At 32.7% G+C, this 21580-nt stretch overlaps 1 long non-coding RNA gene across 1 annotated transcript in view; it reads left to right on the top strand.

The window, feature by feature from the left end:
• The first annotated feature begins 11485 nt into the window (after positions 1-11485).
• Positions 11486-21580, top strand: part of LOC118189832 (uncharacterized) — a 49461-nt gene continuing 39366 nt past the window's right edge. Inside the window, exons 1-2 of the long non-coding RNA XR_015039841.1 lie at positions 11486-11606; positions 13019-13056. This is a non-coding gene — a long non-coding RNA (uncharacterized LOC118189832). The remainder of the gene's footprint in view (positions 11607-13018; positions 13057-21580) is intronic.

The following is a 21580-nucleotide window of genomic DNA, read 5'->3' as shown; positions in this document are numbered from 1 at the left end:
AATTTTCTGGTAAACATTTGATAAAATAGTTATAAGTACTTTTTTCTAGTTTTGAGTGCTTGGATTTAAATTTAACAAATCTGTTATTATTTATTTGAATTAAGTATATAGTTATAAAACTGCAGGTTTTAGTCCCATTTATAATTCAAGTAATATATCCAACATGGGAGAAACTGTAATTTCTTGTATAATTCAAACAGGCAAAAACTGTAGAAAATCCTCAAACTATTTCCATCTTTCACCTGCAGAAGAATTATATACATGTGTGTAATTTATAAGAATATTTGTGATCCTGCATGAAAGCTCTCCTTTCCTTAAACAGATAGCATTCTTTATGTTTGTCATAATTCAAACCTATTCTGGTGGTTTGTGAATTTCATGACATCTTTTTAACAAGTGTAATAATGTTATTGCCTTATCAAAAATGTAAAGATAATGTATTAAAATTATGACTTTTAGAAAAATAACATTAAAATGTTTTTAATTCCCTGTGTCATGTATTAAAATATCTTTTATTCTAGCAGTTTTTGAATACCTTGATACTGAAATTGAAATAATAATATGTTATAAAACATAATTTTTGATTTGTTTTTCAATGAAAGGAAAAAATTACTTAAACTACAATAAAATTTCATTTCTAGTTTTCCATTTCTGATAATAAATGTGTATGTATGTCTAACTATTTCAAAATATGCCAGTTTCAGATTCACTTTACACTTTATCCTAAACATTTACTTTAACGAGTTTGGTAGGTATTACTGTTGGCTAAATCTCAGTATTTACACCATTTATTACCTTATTTCATTATTTTATTTATTATTATTGATAATACAAATTGCAAACTTAAAGAAATGTGTAAGCTGGTTTGCATTAGCAGATTTCCAGTTTCCTGCAGAAAACCTTAATTCTTTAAATTTCAAATAATTTTTAAGTAAAAGTTTTCTAAAGTTTCAATTACTGTATAGGTAAAATTTAATTAAGTAATATATACTATTGTATTTATCTTCAGGAACAAAGAAAACTGGAAGGAAATAGTAAGTTGTTACAAAATTAATTTTGAAATTTAAAACTCATTTTAAAAGTATATTTTTTAAATTTTTATTTTGAAATCATTTGCTGTAAAATTTTTTGTCTTATGTAATATTTTATTTTTTGGAAGCTTCAGAAAATTCTGCGATACATACTCCAAGCCAACAGGTAGGTGCTAGTGCCATTATTTTCAAATAATCATGAATATGTTTGTAATTTTTTATATAATAATTTCTTAACATAAATATTTATCATAAATATTTCTTAATAACTTTACATATGTATTTGTTTTTTTCATTTTTTTAGAATACAGCATTAGTTTTCACGCCACGTTCCTTGAATAGTAAGTGTTTGAATACGTTAGTAAAAAAATTCAGACTTTTCCAAACCACAGCTTACTTGTATGCAAGTACATAATGTAATGCATTTAACCATTCTTAAAAATAAAAATACACTGTTAAGGAATTGTGATAGAATTCTGAAAGAATGGAATTTTCAGATTTTTAATATATATATTGCTATCTAGATTTGATATGAATATATAAAAATATTAATTACATTTTTATGTAGTTCAAATAATTTCCACAGGGTACAGATATATGTATCTGTTTGCATGAGTTAGGTATCATTATATTTGTGCATTTCAAAAGTTTAAAAATTTTTAGGAAATGTAAATCATCACTGAAATATGCTTGTTAACTATGCTTACTTTTAATATTGCAGTATGTTTCTATCAATGCATATTATGATAAATGATGTTGCCCTACATTAGTAATTTTAGAAGTTTTCTCTGCTATTCTTCAAATAGTTGTGTGTCGATGAATGTTCTACTAAGTATTTTTTTTCCTTTCCTACATGACAACTGCAGACCACAATATCATCAACAAAATTTGGTTAGTATTTCAAAATTTTAATCATTTTTATAAATCTTTTTAAAACGCAAAAATTGATGAATTGCAATTATTACGATTTCATGTTTGCATTTGAATAAACATTTTATAGACAAAAAAATTATCATTTCTTTAATTTTTGTCTTGTTTTATATGGATCTCTTGTGGGTAAAATTGATACACATGTCACTCTGTCTCTTCTGCAATGTTTTTAAAAATTTTTATGGGAGATAAAATATCTCTTTTGTTGATTTACTCACTTTGTTGTTTTCAAGCAGTCAAAGAGCAAAGCAGCAAAGTATAACAGTTTTTATTCTGTCAACTTTCTGAAAGTTATTAGCTTCACTATCCATCTTATCACTTGAATTTTCTCTTGGAACAGATGTATCAAAGCTCCCAAAACATGTTAAACTGATACTAATCTGTTACTGCATTATACAATAGGTATGTCTGTTTCTGTAAACATTTATTATATTTCAGGGATCATCTTCAGTAAACACTTACAGAATATCTGATGGAAGCAATGAAAATTTTGCAGTTATAGAGAATGATGAAATGCCTACTGGTATTAAATGCTATCTTTTAATTATGATTATGCAAAATAAAAAATTATCTCTGATTGTATAAATATGTCAGAACAAATTCTTGAGTAAATCATACTTATTTTCATACGATTTCTTCTCATTCCCCCCCCCCTAAATTTACTTTACGAAACTCTACATCACAATGGCATTCTGCAGCTGAAACACCACAATGGTATTTAGGGAAACGAAAAAGTTTGTATTCTAGTTATATAAAATTACAGTATATATGCTTTTAAAAGCCTTATATGTTTTTGTCTTATTTATATGTGTCTAAATAAGCAAGGAAAACCACATAGTATAAAATTATAAGATGTAAATGAAAACAATGAATTGTATAACTTTTTATTTTTGTTGTAAATAAATTGCCCTTATGGAATTCACTAATAACATTCAGGAGGGGGGGGGGGAATAAATGTGAAATGTTCTAAATTAAATGCTCTGGTAATCCATTTTTTAAATAATTATTACTTGTGTAATTGATATTAAGGTAAGAAGTTCTGTTGTACACAAGATATGGCTATCTTCAAACCAATTTCTGGCTCGCATTCTTAAAAATTTTCATCTAACATGTAAGTAAAATTCTACCATTTAAGAAGTACAGTATATATAGTATTCAAATTAGTGTAGTATGCAAATTCGAAAAAAAAATATGACACTTTCTTTTTCATCAGCCAGCAAACTCAACAATCCTCTTACAATTCATTGTGAGAAAAAAAGTGTACTTTATACAAAAACATTAATAAAAAAATGACTGTTGAATCCATAAGATGGAAATATGCATGAACTGAAATGAACAACTGCTGCCTGCATGTTGCACATAAACAAATTTTGGCAACATTTTAGTTTGTCGCATACATAATTCTGTGCATGAATACTTTTTGGAGGGTAGGTGGATAATCAGAAAGAACCAATAAAATAGATATTAATCATTAAGAAATGTTTCTATTGCTTTTAAATTATTCATTTTTAAATGATAATTTAAAAATTTTTATTTTTAGATACAGGTTCTACAATCAGAAATATAAGAATGAGAGAGAAAAGGAAAAGAATAGAAATGGAGAAAATTGAAGATGAAGAAAAGGACATCAATCAGACTCAAAAAAATATCTGCAATTTATTAGCTCAGATGCACAATTTATTTGAGAAATCTGTAGAAAATCATAGAAAAATTATTGAAAACCAACATACAATCATAAATATCTTGAGAAAATGAATAAAAAAAATTTAATATAACATTATTTTCTATTCTAATATATTTTTTAAAAACATAGTTTCGAACTCGATACTGAATCATAAAAAAAAAACTGATTTCTTTGCTTAAAATTTAGAAATCCACATATTTCTTGATTAGTTTTGGCATTATCAGATCTTTAATGATTATTGCAAATTCACTTTTGACCAACTTCATGTAATTTTATTCTCATTGAAACATGTCAGAGTGCTCAATGTCATGAGCTTACTTGACCATTGCACATATTTCAAATCATCATTGCACATCTGTACCCACTTTTTCCTGATAAAATACTATTTCCATATACCCATACATCTCGCACAGCATGTTATAACACTCCCTTAATGTTTTTCCAAGTTTGAAACAAAATTTTACATTGCTGCATTTCACCTGTAGCAGCATTGTGGTGCTGTTCACATTATTTGGATAATGTGTACACAAAAACTGCATATCAGGACATCTATCAAGCTATATCTAAAACGGGTAACACATTATTACAATACGCAATTTAGTTTTGAATTTAATATCAAATTATAATAAAAATTATTCAATAATTAAAAATCTACACATTCTCCAATTAGTTTTCATATTACATTTAATTCATTGCAGTCCACTTGTGGATTTTGTATAATATTCCAGCTTCAAAATCTATAAGCTAATTCATAAAATGTATATATAAAATTCTTTCTGCAAATCCGTGTTTGGCAATTATGGTATAGAACATTCAAAATAAAATTTAGAAAAAAGGAATAAAGCAGAAATAAGTTCAGTTTAGGGAAGAAAATCAAGGCACTGCTTTTGTGTTAGAAAGAAAGATTTGAATGGTAAAGTCATTCCATTCATGTACAGAGAAATATTCGGTTAAAAAAGACAACTATATAGCAGTTGAAATCCACTAGTGGTCAGATGGATAAAAAAATTAAATCCCAGTATTTTGTAAATCCAGTAAAGGCATAAATATTGTTACGAATTTGGTATTTAAAAAGCTAATGTTAGTTCAATTATAAATTAAATGGTTTTATTTCTCGAGCAGTGCAGCGCGTGACGAATATTAAAAGAAAGCTAAGCCGGAAAATTGAACATACAAGAGCGCGTGCATTAAATAAATAAATATCTCTTTTTGATTTCGAGAAAGTACTGGAAAATTCTAGCGCGTGATTTTAAAATCTTATAAAAGGAGGAAAACATCTCAGTTTGTAGTAGTTGCTTAGTTTGTTGTTGTTTAGAAAACTACTGTTGTTGATTGTAGCGAATTCGCGGATAAGCGTTCTTTAGCTGTTTTGAATTACGTTCTATTGGACATTTGAGTAGTTAAAAGATAAGTACTGTGAGATATTGTAATACTGCATGATAATTTGAGAAAATTTAAGCATTTTTGTTGTGATAATAATAAATTTTTGTTCATTTTTCATCGGACTTGTGCATTCATTTCATAACGAACCCGTACGCACGCAACAATTTTTGGTGTCAGAAGTGGGATTTGAATGCCAATAACAAGAGCGATGGAAGAACAATTGAGACAGCTCATTAGTGCTTTTGCTGCATTCCAAGAAAAGATGGAAGCTGGCCAAGCATCATTTAAGGAAGAAATGAAATTGGGCCAGGAATCCGTTAAGGAAGAAATGAAATTGGGCCAGGAATCCGTTAAGGACGAAATGAAAGCCGTTCAAGCTGGTCAAGAAGAAATGAAAAGAGAAATTACTTGCATAATAGAAAATAAATTTGAAGCTATGGAAGGCAGAATTGACGCAGTTGAGAATAAAGTGGGACAAATTGAGGAAAATGTTTCTTCTGTTAAAGAAGAAATAGAAGAAAGAGTTTGTTCCGTTCAGAAACAAATCGAACAACAAATTGATGACCGGGTTTCTGCGGTTGCCAAAGAACTGGAAACTTTAAAGAAATTCGTAGCGACGGCTGGGAGTAAGAGTGATGATTTTAAATTCTTACCGATGCCTGCTCGTCCATCTCTGAAGCTATCCACATATGATGGGAAGACATCCTGGCAAGTGTATAAGACCCAATTTTCTATCGTGGCGGATGCGAATGGATGGGATTCCCAAGCTAAGGCCTGTCATCTCGCCGCTTCTCTGAGAGCAGACGCAGCGGATATCCTGCAGACGCTTCCCGAAAATCAAAGGCTAGATTTCGAAGCTCTATCCGGCGCTTTGGAGCTGCGCTTCGGCGAGAAATGTTTAAAAGACTACAGCAGGCTCCAATTAAAATCTCGTCAACAGAAGCCTACCGAAACACTTCAGGAGCTCGCCGCGGATGTTGAAAGGCTGTCCCATCTCGCCTTTTCGGAATGCCCGACAGAAACAAGGGAAATCCTGTCCTTACAATACTTTATCGACGGCATCCGAGATACTGAAATACAGAAAGCTCTTCGATGGCAGATGTAAAGGACATAAAAAGCGCTCTGTTGTACGCCATGAAGTTCGAGGCAGCCCAGCAAGCAACTAGTAGAGATCGCTACCCAGTTAGAGCTGTGCGAGTCCATGAGCCAGTGGATCAACTGATGGCTCGTTTAGATGATATAGGCAGACAAGTCGAAGATTTGATACGGAGTAGGAGCGAGAAGAAAGTGGCTCTAAGGTGTTGGAGATGTGGTAGTGAAGGTCACCTAAGACGGAATTGCAGAACACCCCAGGGTACGGAATATAAAGCAGATGATTTTACCAGACAAGTCAGTGGCTTGAGACGGAACAGAAGTGAAAAGAAACTAATTCTAAAGTGCTGGAACTGCGGAGTTGAAGGCCACATACGAAGAAACTGCAGAACACCCCGAGGTACGGAAAATAAGACCATTTCCCAGCAACAACGCAGTAAACAAATTAGTGACCATATCGAGGAACGGAGGTTGCCAGATAGTGAAAAACCTTGTTTTAAAGCTCTTAAAATTTATACAGTGAGTGGCAACAATAACGGACTGTCCATCAATGGGAATATCGATGGAGTTCCTTGCAGTATGATCATTGACACAGGAGCTAATGTTACCATTATTAGGAAAGATTTAGCTGAACAGTTTAAAGATAAACTTATTTGGACGCCATCCTGTGTTACCCTTCAGACTGCGTCTGGTGACAAGATCGACATAACTGGGAAGTTAAACGTAAACATCACGTTTGGAAGTGCCGCCTACCATCACACGGCATATGTGGCGGATATCACAGATCCATGCATACTCGGATTGGACTTTTTAAGGAAATACAATTTTTCCTTAGACTTAAAAAACAACAAACTGCTTTCAGGATCTAAAGACATGACTATCCATCCTAAGAAGGGATCCTCACCTGGAAATGCCGACGCTTTGTCCGAAAGAACCAGCTCGAGAAACAGCCGAAATCATGCTAGGGTCGAAAAGAAACACCAGACTACCAGCTATTCTCCATCTCAGATGCTCTTCGGTCGAGACCTTCGTCTGCCTTGTGACCGCCTGTTTCATCGCCGTACGGATGCGCCTTCATCGCCTGAGGAACACATCCAAGATGTCAAGGCCCGTTTTGAAGTGATGCACCGTTCCGCACGAAAGCGAGTGAACTTGGCGACGGAGAAAGTGAAGACCAGATACAACACGAGAGCTGCTGGACATAGATCCAACGAAGGAGACAAGGTGTGGTTGTGGAACCCGATTCGACGAAAAGGAGTCAGGCCTGATTTACAGTCACCTTGGGATGGTTCGCACACAATCCTAAACAGGCTAAATGACGTCATGGTTCGGATCCGTGAGTCTTCGAACTCTTACGACAGGTTAGCTCATTACTATGGCCATAGTACGTAATGTAAATAATTGTAAATAGTATCAGACCATGGTCCTTTTCGTTTATAAATGTGTATTTAGTATTTGATTTGTATTTAGTATTTGATTTGCATTTAGTATTTGGTTTGTATTTAGTATTTGTTTTGTATTTAGTATTTGATAGCATTTGATTTGTTTTATGTATTGCATTTATTGTTCATGTTGTTTATTATAGTAATGTAATGCTTATTAATGCATTTATGCCACAGTTGTAAGTTTAGCTTCCTGTTCAGGGATTATACTGCCCGGGACGTGCAGTCCTTGGGAAGGGGGCAGTGTTACGAATTTGGTATTTAAAAAGCTAATGTTAGTTCAATTATAAATTAAATGGTTTTATTTCTCGAGCAGTGCAGCGCGTGACGAATATTAAAAGAAAGCTAAGCCGGAAAATTGAACATACAAGAGCGCGTGCATTAAATAAATATCTCTTTTTGATTTCGAGAAAGTACTGGAAAATTCTAGCGCGTGATTTTAAAATCTTATAAAAGGAGGAAAACATCTCAGTTTGTAGTAGTTGCTTAGTTTGTTGTTGTTTAGAAAACTACTGTTGTTGATTGTAGCGAATTCGCGGATTAGCGTTCTTTAGCTGTTTTGAATTACGTTCTATTGGACATTTGAGTAGTTAAAAGATAAGTACTGTGAGATATTGTAATACTGCATGGTAATTTGAGAAAATTTAAGCATTTTTGTTGTGATAATAATAAATTTTTGTTCATTTTTCATCGGACTTGTGCATTCATTTCATAACGAACCCGTACGCACGCAACAATATGTTACTAATAAGTACACATTGTGACCAATGTATAATGATACTGATCATTACACTTTAAAAATACTTTTATTTCACATAATAATCAAGAGATAATGAAATAACACTGAAGAAAAAACTGTATAGATGATCTTGCCATCTTCGAGAGGTAACACATTGGTCATAGAACTTTTTGGATGTTCTAATTTTCGTCAAAGAAAATCTGGAAGTATCCTAAAAGCACTTATTTTCTGAAAGCTAACCAAGCATACTATATAGACAGTCACAAAAACAAGTGCCATTGGGACTCCATACAGTACAGGCCGATACTATATTAAAATATACGAATGTCAATATACACTCATAATATTTTTGCACAGACATAAAACCATCATTTAACTGCATAACTCAAATTTAAACTTTTGTTTTAATAATAAAATATACAAATTATTCCTAAGAAAATTTCAGCCATTAATTAATGAGATAAGGGAATTGAATATAATAAAATTCCTTAGACAACAAAAATTAAAAATAATTTTATAAACCTGCTTGAAACTGAAAACATTAAACATTAGAAAAATTCAGATTTGACTATGGTTACAGACACACGATTAAATGTAAAATATTTCTATCAAAAATATTTAAAAGATTTAATACCAGAGATTTTCTTCTTATTATAAAAATACACAGGTTTTATGCCAAAGTACGTAGAAAAATAGTTGTCCATAAAAGCTGCTTCACAGGTCTTTCAAAATCTGAGCAAATGGAAAAAATGAGCTTTATAATTCTGCACATTCAAAGACAAATATTCTTTAATCTATTTTGTCAGAATCTCTGGTTATAAGTATTTTACATCTCTTTTTAGAAAGCTTAACTCTAAGCACTAGAACATAATTATAATTAATATAATATTAGTTTGTATATAAAACAATTTAAATAACACAGCATGCAGTGTAAAGCAGCAGAAAATGACTAAAATAATTTAAAAATAAAGTCAAATAACAACACCTATAACCACAGCAAATTCTGGAAATCAAATGGCAGACAATGATCTGTATGTCTACTATTGGCATAAAAATGCAACTAAGGCAACCTTTCAACCAATATCGCCAGGTATACTTTCCGTGTTTGTCTGTACATAATTGTGCAAATTGTGTAATCATCATTCTGAAAACTTCCATGTGGAAAAAACATAAAATACATTCAGAACCTTAAATATATATTCTTAAACAGTAATTAATTATATATATATATATATATGAAAATTTAATAAAGTATTTTTAAATAGTACAGACATAAATAATGTTATGCATGATTACATAAATAAAGTATCTAATATTACATACAAAGAGGCCTGGCACTGGGGGGTCAAATTTAGAGGCATCGGCTGACAAAATTTTAAGAGCAGCAAAGATTATGCAAGGTGAACATTACGCATTGACTCAAAATTCTCTGAATTATGAATCATATTGAAGCTTCATATGCAATATGATTTCTACTCAAAGCTTTCCCGTTAACAATTATATAAAATGAGACGGCAACTTTCCAAAATCTCATTTTCGTTAACTATGTTATTTACTTTCAAGTATAATCATATAATTTACTTACGACCATTATTATATGTCGGTCAAACTTTCAAATCGATGGGAAAAAAGAAGTTCTCAGAATTGTCAAATTAAAAAGATTTTTGTTAAACTGCTCTTGAAAAATAACTATGATTCAACGTTGATGCAAATATTTACAAAATACAATAAATAACTGCATATATTAATGGCAAAAACAACTATGATAGGGGAACATTAAAGCATGATTAAAATGAAAAAAAATCCATTTCTCAGCTAATCACTAGCTTTATAACATTATATGACATCTGTTTGAAAGAAAACAATTCTGATTTTGCAAATATTCTCTTCTAATGAAACACATTATATTAGAAATAAAAAAATTCTGAGATAATTTCAGATGGATTTTAACTAATAGCTAATGCATTAATGTGATAATATAAATACATACATGTATGATAATTCTTATCACCAGTAGTGAAAATCAGGCATTATACTGCAGTTAACAGCAATGCAAAAAGCATTTCAGTAATATGAATGAAATCTTTTCAACAGCACATAATAGCAGCATTAACATTTAATACAAAAAGATAGATAAAAGTCAGAAGACAGTTGGATTACAGAAAATATACGAAATTAAGCTGAACTTTTTTATTTCCAATGCTGATTTTTCTTTAGATAGTCTCTGGTTATTTCAACTAAGGAACTATTTCATGATAATGATAAAAGTACAAATATTTACAAGCTTTCGATAGTATAAAATTATTACTATTAGAAAAATAAACGTTTTATTTGTATGCATATAGAATACTAAATTTAGAAATGAAATTAGAAAATGCTTATACGTAAAAAACTTATGCTGGAAAGTAATACATGCCTGTTAATAAGTAAGCAATAATTCCCAAAATATTTCGGCTTTTCTTACAGCATCTATCACATACACACATGAATTTCCATAGAATATCCAGCAACATTTAAATAAAGCCTCATTTCCTAGCATTAATTCTTACAGCCAAGCGAATCATACCATTACCGATAATTCGACAGAATTGTACTGATCTTACAAACGCCAGAAATTAATCATGATTGTGATTTTGCTGGTCATCAAAATAATATAACTTCAGCCATCTTGTTTACAAAAATGCTGTTAAGAGAGTTTGCGGGCACTCCGATCTGGTCGCAAAATTTGCTATAATCGTGACGTCATTTTGAGAGGCGTGTCTTCAAAGCGTCGCACTTGAATTCGGTTTACCTAAGGCTGAGCCTTAGGTTTACCAGCTAACAGGCAGTTGCGACTGGTAACGTCGCACTTGAATTCGCCCCTTAAACTAAACTAAGGGGCGAATTCAAGTGCAACGCTCTGATAAATTGCAAATGTTAGCTCGCAAGAGGCGTTCCTGCTGTCGTCTGCTAAAGTCGAATTCAAGTGCAACGCTTTACCGCTCTGGTAACTGATGACGTCAAAATTGCAATGGGGAGCTGGTTTGCTCTCGTGCCAGGAGAGCTTGTCCGATAAACTACATCAATATCCAATGAGACTGCGTGTCGATGTAAACAAAAAACATCAGTTCCCATGATTTATCTGAGCTTACGGTCAAGTGTTTACTGCGTTGTAGTGTGGTGTAACGAATTGTTCCAGTCCTGAGAACGAAAGAAATATACAGACATGTATATTTCTTTTAATGTGTACAACATGTATTTAATGTGTACAACTTTATTTACTTTATCCTATAGAAAATTCCCTCCAAAGTAATCTAGAGCAACAGGTGTGTGTAAAATATATTTTACTTTTCAGACAAAAATCCTTGCTTTTTCAAATATAAACCACATTTTTTTCCCATTTTCAAATTACAGCATTTGGTTTTAATTCTTCTAATAGTAAGTTTAATTTAAAATTCAAATTTTTGTTATATTTTTACTGTTTAATGCAAATGCATGATTCTTCAGTGACAGTAGGCATGTTTACCATATGAAAATTAACTAGTTCTTGAATTATATAGTAATTAATAAGCCCATCTATCTACAAGCAGATAAGCCTGCTGAACACCGCTATCCCAGTCTCTTTTTAAATCCAGGTGAAAAAGCTGGCTGCATGAGTGTTTTCTTCATTTTTTCAATGTATTATGCTTTGTGTTCTGCTCATTATATTGTGCATTTACAGTACACTTTCTGCTTCTTAAGTGAAAGTTTGGACCCATTCTCATTTGATATCAGTTATATTCAGATTTATTTATTTCATAAAATATCAAAAAACAATTTTTGGCTATTAAAAGCTACAAGTGCAGAAACAAAAGCTTAATTTCTTTACTGTAACTGTGTCATGCTTCTCTGCTGATAATGAAAGTCTTCTTTTAATAAGATTTCTTTCATTGCATATATTAATTATATCTTTTACCATACTGGTTGCCATCTTTGATTGTGCATTCTTCAATATTTTTTGGTACTTACGTATTAACACAAACACCTGGATCAGTTTGGTGGTCTTTATAAATGAAAAGAGAAAAATACTTATCAGGAGAAGTACGTTGTTTTTCCAGCTTGCTTTTAGCATAACCAAATTATCAATATTTATCTAAGTTGGCAAAATGTTATCAACATATCAAAGGAAAAAACATTTAACAAATTTTAAAATACTAATTTGAATTATTAAATAAAAATTATATGATAGTTTAAAAAAAACATTTTCCACAAATTTTTTGTCTAATTTTTTAGCACTTGTGCCAAGTGATCTGTTTTCACTTGAAAAAAAAATCAGAGAATTACATAAACTTGATACTGCATGCCTTGTCTATGTACCAAATTCATCTCATAGTTGTTTCCATTAGAAATTTTTGTACTAAAATGTTCTATTCCTGCAGAACTTTTAACACAGCTTCGTCTTTTGATGGTAAGCTCCACAAGCAGTAATTTAAATCTGAAATTAATCTAAAACAACTATTCGTATCTAAAATCCATTGGAACTTGAAATACAACATAAGAAACACGTATGAAAATGGTGACATTGCTTGAATGAAAAATTGTCATGAGCATGTTACCTGAAAAATTTTGATACATAATCGTTGCCAGAGTTTGGCACATTTTTGAAAATTAGGTAACTTTTATTAAGGTGGTTTCAATAATATGCAAATATCTTTTATTCTTACGATTGCTTCATTGTATACTTTTTCCCTTTCCCTAGAGTGCAGCACAATACCACAAGTTTTCCAGCCAAATGCGGTATGCATTTCAAGTTTCTATACATTTATATAAATTTTAAGAGAGTAAAATATTGACAAAAACTGCATTAAGTTTTCAACTCTTGTTTTGTTTTTCATTAAAAATTTGCTACCATTATGAATAATTCATTTTTTTAATGTAAATGCTTTTAAGTATTTGTAGGATAATGGCAAATTACATTTATTCATTCTTTCTTTGATATAATACATGTAGCTCTTTACCTGAAATCAATGTTTGTCAAATTATTATGCATAAATTAGAAGTATGCATGTTTCTCTTAAGTCAGTTATGTTTCAGGAACTATCTTTAATGAATTGTATAGAAGATTGTGGACGAGGTGTTAGGTGTACAGTCGGTCACAAAAGTATTCGAACACCGGCACCCATTCAGAAAATTTACTTTTCCGTTGAGAAACAAAATTGTCTCCAGAGTCTATCTTGGTTCGATAGAAAAAAAAAACAAAAGGATGGCTCATGTCCAAAATTGGCTAGGTGCATGAAACAAAATACAACATGACCTATCTGGGTGAGATGGGAAACAAAATGGCTGCTCACGTGATCCATTATTGCGCTCATAGAAAACGCAAAGTGTGGCTGCGGCTCGTCTCGGTTCGCGAAGAGTGAAAACCCAAAACGGTCTGCAGTGTCTATCTTTGTTGGATGAGAAAACAAAAGGATGGCTCATGTCCAATTTATTTAGGTGTGGGAAAAAATATAACGTGACCTATCTGGATGAGATGTCTCCAGCGATCCAGTATAGACGTTTTCCCCATCTGCAATAGGTGACATCTATAAACAATTTCATTGAAATCTCCTCGAAATATAAGAAACAGCTAGCTCGTGAAATTGTAAGGTATTCTCCAAATATTCCACTTCTTGAAGAAGGAAAAACATCCTAGCTGAAGATGAGGTAGAGAGAGAGAAAAAGCATGTTGCACCATGGAGAACCCGCACGGTTCTGAACAGAAAACGTGGAATGCTTTTATAGAAAAGAGTTGAAAGTGAAAGTAAAATCCGATTGGAAATTTTTCACTTGGTTGCCGACTGGGAAAAAATTTTCAGAGCTCAGAAAAAAAATTCTGAGACGTAAAAAAAAAAAAAAAAAAAAAACTTTTTGTTAATTTTTATCATGTCTTCTAGACATGATAAAAATTAACCCTACCCCCCTTTTGTGTGGGAATGTTGTCTCACTGTTTCTAAAAATAGACCATGACTCATTCCAGGAATTATATGTTTTAGAAAGGATGAGAGTCATAGTCTTTGGGTTTCTCCATTCCAAAGTAAACAAAGTGAAGACATCAAATTAATAGAAAAAAAAGGAAGAGTCTTTTTTTTTTTTTTTATAGCTCTGGAAATATTTTTCCCATTCAACAGCCAAGAAATATTTCCAGCCAATAAAATTTCATTTTTACTTTCACTTTCAATTCATTTCTTATATCTATAAGAACATTTCATGTTTCTGTTCAGATCAGTGTGGGTTGTTCAAGATGCAGGAACTCTACTCCATCCCACAACCAGGAAAAAAAGATGTTCTTTCATGAGATGTTCTTTTGGCTTTCGAAAACAATGATGACATGATGATTGTAATACATTTCGGTTCTCATGTCCCATGCTTGAACTCAGAATTATTTCCAGAACTCTGAAAATTTTTCCTAGTCAGCTCGATGAACCAAATTTCGTATATTTATTTTTTAAGCCACTCGAGTTTCGACTTCCCATCCGTGTGTGCTGTGCATTCAACCTGGAGACACATTCCCTGAGCTCTAAGAAAATGTTTCGCAGCCCACTCAATCGCTGAAATGGATTAAAAATAAATTCTTTCATACATTTTTAAACCTCAAGAGTGTTAGCTGTCATGGAAAGAGCCTTTTTTTCCCTGAGCTCTAAGAAAATGTTTCCCAGTAGACTCAATCGCTGAAATGGATTAAAAATAAATTCTTTCATACATTTTTAAACCTCAAGAGTGTTAGCTGTCATGGAAAGAACCTTTTTTTCCCTGAGCTCTAAGAAAATGTTTCCCAGTAGACTCAATCGCTGAAATGGATTAAAAATAAATTCTTTCATACATTTTTAAACCTCAAGAGCGTTAGCTGTCATGGAAAGAGCCTTTTTTCCCCTGAGCTCTGAGAAAATGTTTCCCAGCAGACTCAAGCGCTGAAATGGATTAAAAACAAATTCTTTCATACATTTTTAAAGCTCAAGCGTGTTAGCTGTCATGGAAAGGGCCTTTTTTTCCCCAGCCCACTCAATCGCTGAAATGGATTAAAAATAACTTCTTTCATACATTTTTAAAGCTCAAGCGTGTTAGCTGTCATAGAGCTGCAGATGAGGTAGAGAGAGAAAAAGCATGTTGCACCATGGAGAGCCCGCACGGTTCTGAACAGAAAACGTGGAATGCTTTTATAGAAAAGAGTTGAAAGTGAAAGTAAAAGCCGATTGGAAATTTTTCACTTGGTTGCCGACTGGGAAAAAATTTTCAGAGCTCAGAAAAAAAATTATGAGATGTAAAAAAAAAAAAAAAAAAAACCGTTTTGTTAATTTTTATCATGTCTTCTAAACTTGATAAAAATTAACCCTACCCCCCTTTTGTGTGGGAATGTTGTCTCACTGTTTCTAAAAATAGACCATGACTCATTCTAGGAATTATATGTTTTAGAAAGGATGAGTCATGGTTTTGGGTTTCTCCATTCCATAGTAAACAAAGTGAAGACATCAAATTAATAGGAAAAAAGGAAGAGTTTTTTTTTTTTTTTTTTTCAGCCCTGGAAATATTTTTCCCATTCAACAGCCAAGAAATATTTCCAGCCAATACAATTTCATTTTTACTTTCACTTTCAATTCATTTCTTATATCTATAAGAACATTTCATGTTTCTGTTCAGATCAGTGTGGTTTGTTCAAGATGCAGCAACTCTACTCCATCCCACAACGAGGAAAAAAGATGTTCTTTCATGATGAATTCTTTTGGCTTTCGAAAACAATGATGACATGATGATTGTAATACATTTCTGTTCTCATGTTCCATGATTGAACTCAGAATTATTTCCAGAACTCTGAGAATTTTTCCTAGTCAGCTCGATGAACCAAATTTCGTATATTTATTTTTTAAGCCACTCGAGTTTCGACTTCCCATCCGTGTGTGCTGTGCATTCAACCTAGACACACATTCCCTGAGCTCTAAGAAAATGTTTCGCAGCCCACTCAATCGCTGAAATGGATTAAAAATAAATTCGTTCCTATATTTTTAAAGCTCAAGCATGTTAGCTCTCATGAAAAGGGCCTTTTTTTTCCTGAGCTCTAAGAAAATGTTTCCCAGCCCACTCAATCGCTGAAATGGATTAAAACTGAATTCGTTCCTATATTTTTAAAGCTCAAGCATGTTAGCTCTCATGAAAAGGGCCTTTTTTTCCCCAGCCCACTCAATAGCTGAAATGAATTAAAAACAAATTCTTTCATACATTTTTAAACCTCAAGAGTGTTAGTTCTCATGGAAAGAGCCTTTTTTTCCCCTGAGCTCTAAGAAAATGTTTCCCAGTCCACTCAATCGCTGAAATGGATTAAAAACAAATTCTTTCATATATTTTTAAAGCTCAAGCGTGTTAGCTGTCATGGAAAGGGCCTTTTTTTACCCCAGCCCACTCAATCGCTGAAATGGATAAAAAATAACTTCTTTCATACATTTTTAAAGCTCAAGCGTGTTAGCTGTCATAGAAACTGAAATTTATGTCATGGTTTGTGTCTCACACGTCGTCAACGGTATGGTTTGAGGTGTCTTTCAATATCATGACATCTCCTTTCAAATAGGATTTTTCTTAAACTATGTTGAAATCTTTTTGCATCGAAACCACCGATGGGATATTCTGATTCATGGATGGATCATCCAATTTCGCTAGAACCTGATAAACGGTTGCTGATGAAATCCAAACGAGGGGTCCTAGCTTTTCAAAAGGGAAACATTTTTCCCTAAACAGAAGAATTATTTCTATTCTGTGAGACATTAAAAAGTGGAAAGTAACTTGTGTTCACAGAAGCTCTTTCTAGAAGAATGTTCCTGGGTCCATATGAGATAGAGAAAGAGAAAAAGCATGCTGCCCCTTGGATAGCCCGCACGGTTCTGAATAGAAAACGTGGAATACTTTCATAGAAAGGCGATGAAAGTGAAAGTAAAAGCCAAATCGTCTTGGCTGGAAAATTTTCACTTGGTTGCCGACTGGGAAAAAATTTTCAGAGCTCAGAAAAAAAAATCTGAAATGTAAAAAAAAAAAAAAAACTTTTTGTTAATTTTTATCATGTTTTCTAGACATGATAAAAATTAACCCTACCCCCCTTTTGTGTGAGAATGTTGTCTCCCTGTTTTAAAAATAGACCATGACTCATTCTAGGAATTATATGTTTTAGAAAGGATGAGTCATAGTCTTTGGGTTTCTCCATTCCAAAGTAAACAAAGTGAAGACATCAAATTAATAGAAAAAAAAGGAAGAGTTTTTTTTTTTTTTTTTTTTTTTTTTTTTTTTTTTCAGCTCTGGAAATATTTTTCCCATTCAACAGCCAACAAATATTTCCAGTCAATACAATTTCATTTTTACTTTCACTTTCAGTTCGTTTCTTATATCTATAAAAACATTTCATATTTCTCTTCAGATCAGTGTCGGTTGTTCAAGATGCAGCAACTCTACTCCATCCCACAACCAGGAAAAAAAAGATGTTCTTTCATGAGGAATTCTTTTGGCTTTCATGCATTCAACCTGGAGACACATTCCCTGAGCTCTAAGAAAATTTTCCGAGCCTACTCAATCGCTGAAATGGATTAAAAATAAATTCTTTCATACATTTTTAAAGCTCAAGCGTGTTAGGTGTCATGGAAAGAGCCTTTTTTCCCCTGAGCTCTAAGAAAATGTTTCCCAGCCCCCTCAATCGCTGAAATGGATTAAAAATAAATTCTTTCATACATTTTTAAAGCTCAAACGTGTTAGGTATCATGGAAAGAGCCTTTTTTTCCCCCTGAGCTCTAAGAAAATGTTTCCCAGCCCCCTCAATCGCTGAAATGGATTAAAAATAAATTCTTTCATACATTTTTAAAGCTCAAGCGTGTTAGCTGTCATGGAAAGAGCCTTTTTTATCCCAGCCCACTCAATCGCTGAAACGGATCAAAAATAAATTCTTTCATACATTTGTTTAAACCTCAAGACTGTTAGCTGTCATGGAAACTGAAATTTATGTCACGGTTTGTGTGTCACACGTCGTCAACGGTATGATTTGAGGTGAAAATTGAAAATCCGGTATGAAAAATCTCTTTAACTTCACTTTAGAAGAAGATGTGGGATAGAGAGATTTCGTCATGGGAAAATGTCTTTCAATGTCCGTCTTGGGAAAATGTCTTTCAATATCATGTCATCTCCTTTCAAATAGGATTGAAGGATTTTTCTTAAACTATGTTGACATCTTGATGCATAAAACCCACGGATGGGAAATTCTGATCCATGGATGGATCATCCAATTTCGCTAGACCCTGATAAACGGTTGCTGATGAGATCCAAACGAGGGGTCCTAGCTTTTCAAATGGGAAACATTTTCCCCTAAACGGAGGAATGATTTCTATTCTGTGAGACGTCAAAAATTGGAAAAAAGCTTGTGTTCACAGAAGCTCTTTCTAGAAGAGTGGTCCTGGGTCCAGATGAGGTAGAGAGAGAAAAAGCATGCTGCACCTTGGACAGCCCGCACAGTTCTGAACAGAAAACGTAGAATACTTTTATAGAAAGTGTTGAAAGTGAAAGTAAAAGGCCAATCGTCTTGGCTGGAGAATTTTCACTTGGTTGCCGGCTGGGAATAAATTTTCAGAGCTCAGAAAAAAATTCTGAGATGTAAAAAAAAAAAAAAAAAAAAAAAAAAAAAAAAAAAAAAAAATTTGTTAATTTTTATCATGTCTTCTAGACATGATAAAAATTAACTCTACCCCCTTTTGTCTGGGAATGTTGTCTCACCCTTTCTAAAAATAGACCATGTATACCAATATACTACAAACGGACTTGAACGTCTGTTCTCAGTATGTAGCTATACAAATTTGAAGGTAAAATTTAAAAAAAGACATCTTTTTGGGGAAAAGGGAGTAAATTTGTATAGGAATATACTACAAACGGAATTTAAGGCCTGTTTTCAGTATATAGCTATACAAATTGGAAGGTAAAAGAAAAATAAAAAAAGACATCTTTTTTTTTCGGGGGAGGGAAGGCAGTGAATTTGTATAGGAATATACTACAAATGGACTTTAAAGCCTGTTTTCAGCATATAGCTATACAAATTGGAAGGTAAAAAAAATAAAAAAAAAGACATCTTTTTTTTTCGGATGGGAAGGCAGTGAATTTGTATAGGAATATACTACAAACGGACTTTAAAGCCTGTTTTCAGCATATAGCTATACAAATTGGAAGGTAAAAAAATAAAAAAGACATCTTTTTGCTGGGAAATTAAGTGAATTTGTATAGGAATATACTACAAACTGACTTTAATGCCTGTTTTCAGTATATAGCTATACAAATTGGAAGGTAAAAAAAAATTAAAAAAAAGATATCTTTTTTGGGGAAAAGGAGTGAATTTGTATAGGAATATACTACAAGAACATCAAGAAAAGAACATCATGGGTCCAAGAATTGAAACTGAAAGTCCAAAAACGAAATGTTAACGATTGGGAAGAAAATTTTCAAAGCTGAAAAAAGATTTAAAAAAAAAATATACTTCCTTTTTCTTTCTTAATTTGATGTCTTCATTCTTTTGACCGTGTAGAAATAAAAAAAGTGAAGACATCAAATTAAGAAAGAAAATGAAAGGTTTTTTTTTTTTTTTTTTTTTAATGTGTGAAAATTTTTCCAGAGCTCTGAGAATTTTTCCCAGTCGGTTTCTAGAAGCAACTCGTTAATGTATTTAAAGCACTCGCGTTTCAGTTTCAGATCAGTCTGTGCTGTGCACTCAACGTGGATACACGCTTCTCACTCTCCTGGGAAGAGCTTCTGTGAAGGTATGTGAACATTTTTTTCTTACTCTTTTGTATTTCATAGACTACAAATATTTATTGAGTCACCCATTTTATAGAAATGTATTCTTATTTCCTTTCAATACTTTGAGGTAGGGTAATATTTTTCCCCCTGCTACTGTTTTTGTTTTTCAAGGCTAGAAATGTTTTACTCAATAGCTGTTTTTATAGAAAACATGCTATTATTTCATATACTGATATATTTTGTGAAACTTTAACAAATTCCTTTCAAGAAGCAGGATCTCGTGATCCACAGCTGGCTAGACCCGTCAGTGTAATAGGATCACGATTGTTCCATCCTATACTGATATATTTTGTGAAACTTTAACAAATTCCTTTCAAGAAGCCAAGATCTCGTGATCCACAGCTGGCTAGACCCGTCAGTGTAATCGGATCACGATTGTTCCATCCTATACTGATATATTTTGTGAAACTTTAACAAATTCCTTTCAAGAAGCCAAGATCTCGTGATCCACAGCTGGCTAGACCCGTCAGTGTAATCGGATCACGATTGTTCCATCCTATACTAATATATTTTGTGAAACTTTAACAAATTCCTTTCAAGAAGCCAAGATCTCGTGATCCACAGCTGACTCCATTAGTCAGGAAAAACGGATCACGATTTTATCAATCGTATACTGATATATTTTGTGAAACTTTAACAAATCCCTTTCAACAGGGCAAGATCTCGTGATCCATAGCTGGCTAGAGCAGTCAGCATCAATGGATCACGATGGTTCCATCGTGATATATTTTGTGAAACTTTAACAAGGCAAGATCTCGTGATCCACAGCTGGCTAGACTAGTCAGGATTAACGGATCACGATTTTATCAATCGTATACTGATATATTTTGTGAAACTTCTTTAACAAATCCTTTTCAAGAAGGCAAGATCTCGTGATCCACAGCTGGCTAGAGCAGTCAGTATAATCGGATCACGACTGTTCTCTCGTATACTAATATATTTTGTGAAATTTTAACAAATGACTTTCAAGAAGGCAAGATCTCGTGATCCAGAGCTGACTCAATCAGTCAGGATTAACGGATCACGATTATTCCATTCTATACTGATATATTTTGTGAAACTTCTTTAACAAATGACTTTCAAGAAGGCAAGATTTCGTGATCCACAGCTGACTAGACTTGTCAGAATTAACGGATCACGATAGTTCCATTGTATACTGATATATTTTGTGGAATTTTAACAAATTGTTTTCAACAAGGCAAGATCCTGTGATCCACAGCTGACTCCATCAGTCAGGATAACGGATCATGATTTTTTTCAATCGTATACTGATATATATTTTGTATATTTTGTGAAACTTTAACAAATCCTTTTCAAAAAAGGCAAGGTCTTGTGATCCACAGCTGACTCCATCAGTCAGGATAACGGATCATGATGGTTCCATCATATACTGATATATATTTTGTGAAACGTTAACAAATGACTTTCAAGAAGGCAAAATCATGTGATTCAATAGAATTGTTCAATCTTATAT

The sequence above is a fragment of the Stegodyphus dumicola genome, chromosome 2, assembly GCF_044657685.1.
Source record: "Stegodyphus dumicola isolate Sdum_Otavi_A_Nest chromosome 2, ASM4465768v1".
NCBI classification, from domain to species: Eukaryota; Metazoa; Arthropoda; class Arachnida; order Araneae; family Eresidae; genus Stegodyphus; species Stegodyphus dumicola.
The sequence above is the reverse complement of the archived record's forward strand: the minus strand, read 5'-3'. Positions and strand labels throughout refer to the sequence as shown.